Source organism: Aphelocoma coerulescens, chromosome 4, assembly GCF_041296385.1.
Source record: "Aphelocoma coerulescens isolate FSJ_1873_10779 chromosome 4, UR_Acoe_1.0, whole genome shotgun sequence".
In the NCBI taxonomy this organism is placed as follows: Eukaryota; Metazoa; Chordata; class Aves; order Passeriformes; family Corvidae; genus Aphelocoma; species Aphelocoma coerulescens.
This window is the reverse complement of record NC_091017.1, coordinates 5,663,079-5,674,253: the sequence shown is the minus strand read 5'-3', so window position 1 is coordinate 5,674,253 and position 11,175 is coordinate 5,663,079. Positions and strand designations below refer to the sequence as shown.

The following is an 11,175-nucleotide window of genomic DNA, read 5'->3' as shown; positions in this document are numbered from 1 at the left end:
TGTTGATTTTTCAGTGTTCTTAGGTTTTTTTTTTCCTAATCCATCTCATGAATTTAAAGATGAGTTTCCAGCCCAAATGAGGACTCCCATGTTGCAACCATTCAGTTTGACAGCAAATGTGTATTACAAAACCTCCTGTTTCTCAGTAAGTAGATGATGACCCGGTCAAAGAAAATACTGGCAGCAATTTTCAAAGGACTCTCAAAGACACTTAGGTTATGTCTAAGCGACCTCAGTGATTCAGAGGACTCTGTGACCTCAGAGTGACTCTGAAAAACACTTTTGCAAGCTGCAATGAGAGTTCCTGTGCATCTCCCCAGAATAAGCATCCAAACTGGAATAAAGGAGTGAACCCAGCACTGTGGGCCTGCCAGGGCTTTTGTAGGAGCCCCATGCCATGGTGGGGACTTGAAGGGTAGGGACACAGCTGGCAGGAGCAGTCTTTTACCACGAGAAGCGGTGACACATACGCAATGGACACAAGCAGACCAGCACATCAGACAGAGGGATGGTGGCCTTTAGCTGAGACAGCCCCCCACCCCAGTCTAGCATGGTCACTCACCTGAATGGAAACATGACTCCAAGGGACCTGGGGTTTCCACATATCCAGGTCCCACACCCACCCACAGAGGTGACTGTCTCCTAGGAGCGAGCCACCATAGTTCTCTGCTACCTAGGGCATCGTTCAGATCCTCATCCTCATGGGAGGGCTCCTGACCTGGGCTCTCTCTACACCCACCACAGCTCTTGTCCCCCAGGGAAGCGGACATCACTAATTTTTATCATCTGGATAATGCTAATCAATAAGACAGAGAATGGAGTAAGTGTTTTAACTTTTTTGTATGCTAAGTGGAGCTACTGTATTTGTGAGTTACTGATCAACTTCTGTAGTTAACTCTATATTTTCCCTTGCAGCCACTTAGCACAAAGTGAGCTCTTGCTTTTTTAAAAGACATGAGATGGCTGCCCATCAAAAACAATAGTCAGCATGGGAAAAGAATGGCTGTCCCCTTTTGGTTAGGGACAAACCTCACTTCAAGTGAAAAAAAAAAGACAGTCACAGTTTAATAGTTTTAGTGCCATAATAAACTAAAGTTATATTGCAGTGTTGTCTGCAGTGCCTGGCAAAAGCAAGCACCCCCATCCACAAGGGTAGACCCCTGTCTCCATATAAATGCTTACTAAAACACTAAATCACCTTAGAGGAAGGACTTTACTGTCCTCCTGCTAAAGGAGCTTTATGAGCCATTTGTTCAGTTCAATCCCATGTCTTGTCAAGAGCACTGGCTCTACACTGCACTTGTCAGCGTTTGTTCTCACGTCCTATTCACTTGTATATTTTTATACATTGACAGCTTCCATCACCAAATTTAATGACCTCTTTTAGACAAAGAAATAACTGTCTACTGAGATCTTCCTTTATTTGCAGTAACCCTAACAAACCAATTCCTCAGCAAGCCCACAGGCAATTAAAAAGCATGTTCACTTTCTGTAGAACAGACGTGATGCAGAAACCATCTACAAGGCACCAGGACAGGTGCATAAGGATAAGACACAGGGGCTACTCAGCTTTTTTTTTAAAATCTTTAATTTTTTTTATCTTAGACAAAATCATGTCTCAGCCTTCAATGAAAATCTGTCTTCTGCAAAAGATTTCATACTGAACAAATTCCTCTATGGGCCTGAATCACACCTTCTGCACAGTCAGTTCCTTTGAAATATTTTCTTCCATTTCATCCACAAAGAATGGATCCAAGGCTTGGTGGGCCTTGTTTCCAACTTTATAAAACATTTCTAATATTCCTTGCCTTCCTGTTATTGTTTTCCTCTTGAAATTTGCACAGGGCAATGCAGACCCTGGGAATATCCATAGATCTGCATCAGGACCTTTGGATACGCCTTTGGATATGTCCATGACACCCCACAAAATAAATAAACAGAGTGTAGATTGCAGTTATTAAGATTATTGGTTATGAAGAGGAAGATGCAGTTTCCACCACTAGCAGAGAATCCAGCACCCAAAGGAATGGAAACTCTTATACCAGAGGTAATTAAGCAAAACGTACCTCACAGAATTGACTCAGTATTTTGGAACCATTAAAAGCAGAAGAAGCCACGCTCCTTTATTAATGTATTCCCATGGTGGCACAGATGAGTAGCACTGAAGTGTCACAGATTGTGACAGAGGGTCTCTGAGAAATCTCTTTACATATTTAGATGCATAACCTGTTCCCTCAAATGCGGGTTTTAAAGGAGAATTTCCCAAGGGGAATGCATACAGATCTACTTGTTTTCAACAAATTCTTTCCTCTTTAGGGTGGGGAGCAGATAAAATGCTTGCAGAGACTGTTTTGCAAGAAAAGCATTTCTGCTGCCTGTGCCGGTTCCCAGACAGTGGAACACATCTTGGAACAGGTCTCTACTAGACACAGGCGTGGAACGAAGTTTGGCAAAACAAAGACGTGGTTCCAGAAACAAAGAGCGTCCTGTGAATAACTGATCCACTACAAAAGAAAAGGAAGTGGAAGGGGAGGGAGCTCCTTCAGGCTTCGTTGTAATGCTAAATCACGAGATTAACTCACCAGAAGAGGTAAGGAGTCTGCTCCATGGTACAGCTTCTGTAGAGTGGAGAATTTAACATACATTTAAAACACAGCAGCTTCATAGATTGGCATGAAATGTTTTCTGTATGTCACTCGTGGGGTCATGAAAAAAACCACATTGAATTTACTACCACTGTAGATCCTATCTTTGGGCTGATCACATTATGCCACCTGAAATGGACACGGATCTGGTCTGCACCTGGCTATTTTTACCATTTAAACAGGCAGTGATTCAGATCTCAATTGTCTCACCTGTATGACATGCCCACGGAAACAAAGCCAAGGGCTAAACTTCCCCAGGCTACCTGCAAACAGCTGCTTCTCAGGAAGGCAGGACACCCTGCATCTGATCTGGCAATCCTCCTTCCTTCCAGTCACTTGCCAAAGCTGAGAAGAAGGAGCCAGGATGTGATAACAATTTGCTTCCACAGCCTGATGCTGCCATGTGAAACACACAAGCAAAATAGGCCACAATCACTTTTAGCAAAGAAGGAAACATATTTATTGTTAGTTAATAAACCATCCTGACTGTATGTCTTTCTACTTAAGCCAAACAGACAAGCTGAGCTCCCTAAAACAGCTCCTGCAAGTTTCAAGACAATAAAACATACTGTTTTTTTCTTCTAAAATACTGAGACCTGAATTGAGCCCAAACTCTTTCAAAGTAGTACAGGAGCCTGAAACTGGCCTGGGTAATAGGTGATCAACATGTGTTTCCTAAACATCATGACTATTAAGCAAAATATATGAAAATCTTTTTAATTTTCTGTTTTGGTCTGGTTTTATGGTTTTTTTGAGAATTGTGTGGGGCTTGTTTTCACCGGGACTCTGCAGATATTTTTGTTAGAAAGCCTCTGGCCACGCAATTCACCAGATCACCATGAAATGTCATCAGACACCTGCTCAGAGAGTGTGCAGTTATTCCATCTGTGCCTCTCCTCCTGTACGTAGCTCCTTCATACCATGCCAGTGCATTACATAAGCTCCCCAGGTCTCCAAAGCACTTGAGTCTATTTGACCTAAAAAAATAACCAATTCTGCCACCTTTAAGCAGACCACAACATTTTTCCAACGCACCTCTTCTCACAGTATAGTGCTCCATTCAGTGAGGGTGGCAGAACCCAGCCTGAGGAGGCTCAGCCATGCAGAAATGGGTGGAAAATCCAAGCCCTTCCATCCGCTCTCTGCTCTGAGCACCAGTTTGGTGGTTGCATTGAGAATTTCAGCAATGGTATTTGTCCACCTCACTAATATCTTGAGGCCCTAATTTAAACTCCATAAAACAAGCCAGGCTTCATGGAGCAGCAAAGTGCTCTTTACTCGCTTGTATAACAAAACAGACTCATGAATAATTATATCAATTATAATCAAAATCCTACGCACTATTAATTTAAGATGGGAAATACAGCAGTAAAAAAAGATAATATCTCCTACTGTAATTTCTTCCCCTGAGGACTTTGCTGCTGTAGGCCCAAAGAAATAAATGACAGGCAATGCAGTTACACCCTCTTTTATTTTGCTACTTAGCATTCACTGTGCAAAAGTATCAGTTTTGCTCGTCCCTGCTAATTCTGATTTTCTTTCTCCAAAAATGTTAACAAGATTTTCTCTCTGGTAAGTACAGTCTGCTGCACGTGTGGTGGTATTGGTATGGCATAGAAAGCACAGAGTTAATCCAGTTCATAGATTAATCTACTCTGATCCCACACCTTCCATCAGAAAGCCTTCCTTTCCTCTGGGTGCTCATGTGCCTGTAAGAACATTCTGGATTTGCTCCATGACTTTTTTCAGTCTTATTTTTGCCACTGCTTCACCAAATATACTTGTCATTGCAACATTTTTTTTTTTTTTCAATTTAAAGCACTTAAGATATCTTGTGAAAAAGTCTAAGGGCTTCCTTGTGCAAAGCATCATGAAAAATCTGGAGAAATCCTAATCCTATTAAAATCAATGGTGTCTTTGCCATGCACTTCAACACTGCCAGGACTAAGACCCCTGTTGATTTACAATGATGAGATGTTTGGATGATAAGTATTCCTGAGAGGACATTTAGCTAAGCAGCCAATCAAAATTATTTGTTAGTCCAGCCTCAGTCATGACTTTTCCATAATTTGCATAAAACTACTCAAGATTTGAGTTTCTGTGGAAAAACATAAATCAGGTAAGTTTAGCTTAGTTTTAGGTTTCACTGGAAAAGCTACACTGAACTTTGGTATGTCACTGTTTGCTTAAAAAACATTCTTTCTGAATTCCTCCACACTTTTTTTTCCCTCTGAAGAGTTTTAGGTCATTCTTGCTGGAGATGAGTGGATTTCATCAAGCTGTAGACCTACTTTGATGGTCTGGAGTGTATTTTACTGGGTCATGGATTTGCTGCCTATAACATTTGCTTAAGGAGCATGTCATCACATCTCAAACAAAAACAGTACTGTCATTTGAGTGTTTTTATCAGGCTCTGCTGTCCTGGTATGCGATGAACCACAAAACTTGTTACATACCCCTTTAAATTATTACTTTACTGGGACAAATGAATGAAGTTAAATTTTGTATTTGGGGCTGTTCTGCTGGTTTTTTGGCCGGTAAAACCATGAAGTTTTAGTCTGTGGTGGCTGGTGGGTAGAGCTTGCCTGTCAGTTTTCTTTTGCCTTATGTGTGTTTGAGTGTGTGGTTTGGTGTTTATGTAGTAGGGTTTTTTAAAGTTTGCATCTTTGGCTTTTGCTCTGTGAGCTGTTGGATCTTTATTCGGTCTGGCTTCTGCCATCACAAGGAGGTGTCAGACCCATAGCAGCATGGGTGGGGTAAAGGTGGCAAATAAATAATGAGTCTTAAGTTTCTTACAGTATTCATTCTACTGAGAATCTCTAGATTATGTCCAAAACTCATAAGAGTCTCTAAAAACTCAGATATCATCTATCCAGACCACTACGCCACTCCATTCCAAAACTGCTTGCAATTGTCAATATATCTTCTAGTCTCTTTGCCTGAGAATATTCTGAGAAACCAGCAGGATAAATAACCAGGGTTTATTCTGACTATAACAACATCAACTTTTACTTATACCAGAGTTACAGGGAGGGCATCTCCCCTTTTAGTGCAGATGAATTATTTCAAAGGGAGGAGGGGAGAGATAGGATCATAACCAAAGTACGTGCCTTATCAAAATTGTCTGGGCTTTTACATTCCATTTCCTTGTGATAAGACTCTTGTGCTGAGCTGGTATTCGGAAGTGAGCCCAAAGGCCTGACTGATAAGTTTACATAAGGAAGGAAATAATCAATTTAGGGCTGTTACTGAATGAGCGCTTATCATGTTCATTTCCTCACTATTGCTTCTCAAGCTAAATATTACATGTTTAGCAGCAACTTCAAAAGATTTAACATTCTAGCCTCTGCATTTTATTAAGGAAAACTCTTTCAAAAGCACGAAGCATTTGCTTGCAGCACAATAAGAGTACAATTCATGCACTGACAAACTTGCATTTTAAAACACTGATATTTTTGTTGAAGGAAGCAATATATTCTTGCAGGAAAACTACTTTTTTTTCAGCTTGCTATCTAATATTTGAAGCACAGAAGAGGGATTTTAAAAGGTACTAATAGGCAGTACACTAAATTCCCTTCTGTAGATTGGCCTGTCCTCCTGTAATTTGCTTTGTTTAACTGCATCAGTCTACTTTTTCTCCAAAAAATATGTTTTTTTAAGACCCTGATGACAGCAGCATGATTTGTGGGTGCCACATGACCTGTCATACTAAAATTTAAAAATGTGGCTCTTATTTTTACTCTGCATTAAATCATAAAATGCATTGTGTCTGGTAAGTGACTGACTACAGCCCCTTTGTCCACAGTACCTTTGCAGTGCTCCTGAGAGCTTCATCCAGGGCAGAATCTTTTCCACGAGATCAAAATGGAATTACTGGGAAAGAGTGGGGAGGGAGAGACCCAACTTAAAAAGAATTATGGTAGCATTTAATAGATTTGAGTTGGTTGTATCATGAATTTGTCTTCCAATGTAAAATAGCTACAGATTTAATACACTACAGCTTTCATATGAGGTCAATATTTATTTCTCTGTACTTGACCTGGCCACAGCCCGTACTGTGGAGGTCTTTGCTCAGGTCTTAGCTGGGATGTTTGTTTTTCCACAAACACAGATTAAATTTGTATCCTAACATATTTGTGACTGGACTGTGTCCAATAATTAAGGAAAACCACCAAGGTCTCTAACACTGCCACGGCTATAAAACATTTTCCATTGGCATGTAACTGCTATAGCAAGTGCAGCAATGGGAAATTTCCTCTGCCAACAAATTTAACAACAATACCATGATCAAGCTTCAACTGAGAGAAAGTCTGGGAAGGAATGTTCTTCCTCCCCTGATCCAGCACAGCCTGAAGTTTCAGACCATCAGGGTACTTCACAAGGTTCATCCCCTCCACTGTGAGCAGCCTCCTTCTGAAAGCCACCATTACAATTGCCTTGCTCATGTTTCAGCACTGTTGGATCCAGGTATTTCATTCTAGCACATCTTTAATTTACAACACTAGATTTATTTATGGAGCAGACCACTTCCTTTTCAGAAAGGTTATACACCTTTCAGCACCTATAATGAATATATAGCTTAATAAATTCATCAAGAATCTGATCGAAAGACCTTGAAATGAAGTGGAATCTGTTCAACAGTTTGCTGCCTGAAGAAAATACAGACCACTCAGCTTGGGTTTTATATAGCACAAAGGATGATACCTTTGCATTGAAAAGCCAGTTTTAAGCAAGAAATTCAATGCTTCTCTCTCTGGGCCTCATGATGTATGCAGCCTCAGCTAGGCTTTGATCCAAAACCCTTGACCTAACTCTTCGAGGTACAAACACTGCAGAGCAGGAATTGTTTGATATGGATGCTCTCTAAACTGTTTCCCAGAGAACATTCAAATAAAACAGGCATTGTACTTCAGTAGGCAGCCCTGTACTTCTGTAGGAAAGCTGACATTCATTTACAGAGAGGGCAGCAAAGTTGTCCAAGGATCATCAGGTGCTAAAGAGATGGGCAGGGCCTTCCTGCTGTCCAGCACATCCAGGAAGATGAGAAGATCACTGAAACCATGCAGCAATGAGTAACCAATTGTTTTGAGTGAGACTTTCTGTGGTACCGTGTCTGCACACTTCACAAATCATTGACAGGTTTGTTATGCAAGTGGTCACTGACACCTTGTAAACAGAGCTTCTCCATGCTCTGTTGATCTTTCCACTGCAATTTGTTGCAGGCCTAATAGCTGTTTAAATAATTTCTGACATGGAAAAGCACAGGCCGGATCCAAAAGTGTAAACCAGAACCCTGAGGCTTAGCTGCTAAATTCAGGCACCTACCACTGAGCTCAGAGCATCTGCATTAGAGTGTTTGACACTGTCAGTGCAGCATGCTCAGAGCCTCCACAGCAAGTTTATTCCAGCAAGTTTAAGTACCTGATTTCCATTTCCAATGCCTCAGTGTAGGGAATCAAAACTGGAAATTGTGGGACACTCAAAAGAGAGGTGAAACTTCGTATTGGAATTGCTAGAGAGGCTGTTTAACCTCTCGGATTCAGTCTGAGTGCACAAAAGGGACAGAAATTCTCCCTTCCTTCCTTCACATTATTATTATTTATTATTATTATTAGTGGTGGTGGTTTTGTTGTTGTTGTTGTTGCTGCTGCTGCTGCCATTAGTCATAATTGCTAGACCAGATAATTGTCACATCAGTAACATGAGTCTATGTCACCTGGTAACTCATAAAGTGGATTGGCTACTTTTTCGTGCTTTCTATGATAATGAGGAAATCTAAATATACCTGGGCTGATAATACCAAATGCTGTGTACACTGGCAGCCCCTGGAAACAAAGTTTAGTCAGATGGCAATAGATTTCAGTAAAATACTCTGGATTGACACCAGAAGGAATGAGACCAGGCTGAATTTTCATTGAATTCACCTGTGTTTGTAATCACAGGCTACCCTAGGTTACTACAAAAATTTGATCTAAAAGGCATCAGTACCAGTGGCAAAAAATTGCATTCTGGCCAGAAAAATATTTTCCTTTCAGTAAATAAATTTTCACCCTCCTGCATAAGAATAATGCTGTTGAATTACAGCTGAAAAGTTCAGAAGCCCTTTGCTTCCAATATAAGCTATTAATGAATGTAAGGGACACTCACTGCGGTTCAAGATCCAGCAGGATCTTCCAATCCACAGAAGAATGATCTCCACAGAACTAGGAACTCCACAGAACTAGGAACTCCACAGAAGCATGATCTAATGGAAAAAATATGATCAAATGCAACCCTCAGTAGAAAAGTTCCTTATATCTCTCTTTTTCAAGGGACATTTTTACTGGTATACCATTAGCTAATTCTTGGAAATGTCAAGTCTGCCTACAAAAGGATTAACAAAAGGGGTTTAGAAAAATATGACACATAAACCAAGGCTCTCCATAAAACTGCAGATGATAGAATTTTTTTTTTTTTTTTTAATTATTATTATTTTTTTGGAAAAACCGGGGCACTCCATTTTCATCAAGTGTCTGCTCTGGTGCCCTTTAGCATAACTTAATAAATAAAAACACAGGAAGAGAAAAGGCAGCAAAATGCAGATACGGATGGGAAGGTCTTAACTTTCCCATGAAACTGATATCCCCACAGAAAATCCATACTGAAACCTCAGCCTGAACAACTCCCAGCCCTGCCAGACCTATTTTCCTGCATTTTCATTTTTCAATGCACAGGAAGATGTTGCAGCCTGAAGGACTAAATCAGGCATCTGTGGTCTCAGTGCCAACAGCACAATTCCAGAGGTCACTCCAGCCACACTCCTCAGGTCCTCACTCAAGCTCCCTCCATCCCAGAGCATCATTCCAGCTGCAGGAGGCTGTTGTGTGCATCACTCCTGGTGTGGCAGGAAATTGGTCCCTGCTTGGTGTGCATTTCTCCTTGTTGTTATCATTATTTTCATTCACAGAAACAATTTAATAACCAGCAAAGGAAGAAACTGCCATAAGCATTAGGATGTTTTGTCTAGGATGCTGGCTCCAAGCCTGGAAATTCTGTCACTAAGTGATATGATAACATTATCAAATAATAATGATAATACCAATATGATAAACAATATCAGAAGATAAAAGTAACACAGTGTAAGCACTCTTTGACTCTATTTTGTCTTTTTCTCACTTGCATTATGGCACACCACAGATAATCTGCTTTCCTGTATGAGTCACATCAAGTTATATCATTTATCCTTCCAGAGGGTTCAGAGGATATCATAAACCATGGAGAGCAAAGCTTGTTCTGCATCCTAATGTGCCTGGTGCTATAATTGTCTGCCTGTTGACTGCTCTGCTTATGGGGTATTTAAAGCAAACAAAAACAATGCCTGGCTGCAATTTTTTTTCTCTGTTTATACTCTCCTCATTCGTTCACATCTCTAGACCTGATGCTTTCTCTCACTTTCTCTTGCCTATCTTTCTGATGCTTCCTTGTCCTTCCTTTTCCCAGCCTCCTTCCTTCCTCCTCAGTCTCCAGGGTTAAATGAATCTTTTTCCTAAGCCTGAGACTGAAATTGCATCCACAGAACCCTGTCAAAATTATTAGAGAGGTGGGATATCCTACAGGTCTTAACCAACAGCCATAAAATCATCAAGTGCACCCAAGAATGCTCTGGGCATAGGGTCCAAGTGACTGTGGAGCAGATCCCACAAAACACACAACCAAACCAAACAGAAACCACAGAAAATGTGCAAAAATCTATTGAAATATCAGCTACGTCCTCCCCCATCGCTCCCATCTGCTCCCCAGATTTGTTTCACAAAAATGTTTGGTAAATATCATATAACCTTCAACTGAACATGTTAACTCATCAAGTTTTTATTCCATCTACTTCCAGAATATAGTTAATAAAGTATATATACTTATGTTCAATGATTTGGAAATGTTTATAATTCAAAAGCTTCCAATTTCCACCTTTTTTTTTTGTAAAAGTTTTGTGTTGCTAAGGCAGAAGATAGAATTTATGGTAAGAAAGCCAGGTTATAAATAGGGTTTTTTCCACAACTACACGTACAGTTTCTATGCATTACACTTCCAGGTTACACCACATGGGGTTCTTTCATTTCTATTTGCACAAAATTTGTGTATGCAAACTGCCACTGCACACCTTATGCACACAATTCTTTACATGCTTTTCTCTGAAAAAATTTGCATTTTGCAAGGGTTGCAAAATTATCAAATATCATTCCATTGCACATCAAAATGGGTGAGAACCTCTTTTCCAAAGTGTGGACTAAATTTACATTGTTCAGTCCTGGTATATAATAGGCCAAAATGGATAAAAAGAATCCAATAAAAATTTCATTTAACAAGTGTCTACTACGATCAGCTGATACCAAAAAACAGGTGTTTAAATGTTTTAAAAATTAAGTCAGTGTTAATTCATTGTTGTGTTGTCTGCTTCATGCAATTCAATCTGAAATTCAGTGCCTGCCCATGCTGTATTTTAGAAACATTTTCTCACAATTTCTGAGTGATGAAAGATGCAGCAACATAAAAA

At 40.2% G+C, this 11,175-nt stretch overlaps 1 long non-coding RNA gene across 2 annotated transcripts in view; it reads right to left on the bottom strand.

The window, feature by feature from the left end:
- Positions 1–1,624: 1,624 nt before the first annotated feature.
- The window catches only part of LOC138109366 (uncharacterized), a 126,030-nt gene continuing 116,479 nt past the window's right edge, over positions 1,625–11,175 (bottom strand). For both annotated transcript variants that reach the window (XR_011150431.1, XR_011150430.1), the window contains 3 exons: positions 8,793–8,889; positions 2,583–2,618; positions 1,625–2,504 (listed from right to left, as the gene is read on the bottom strand). This is a non-coding gene — a long non-coding RNA (uncharacterized lncRNA). The remainder of the gene's footprint in view (positions 2,505–2,582; positions 2,619–8,792; positions 8,890–11,175) is intronic.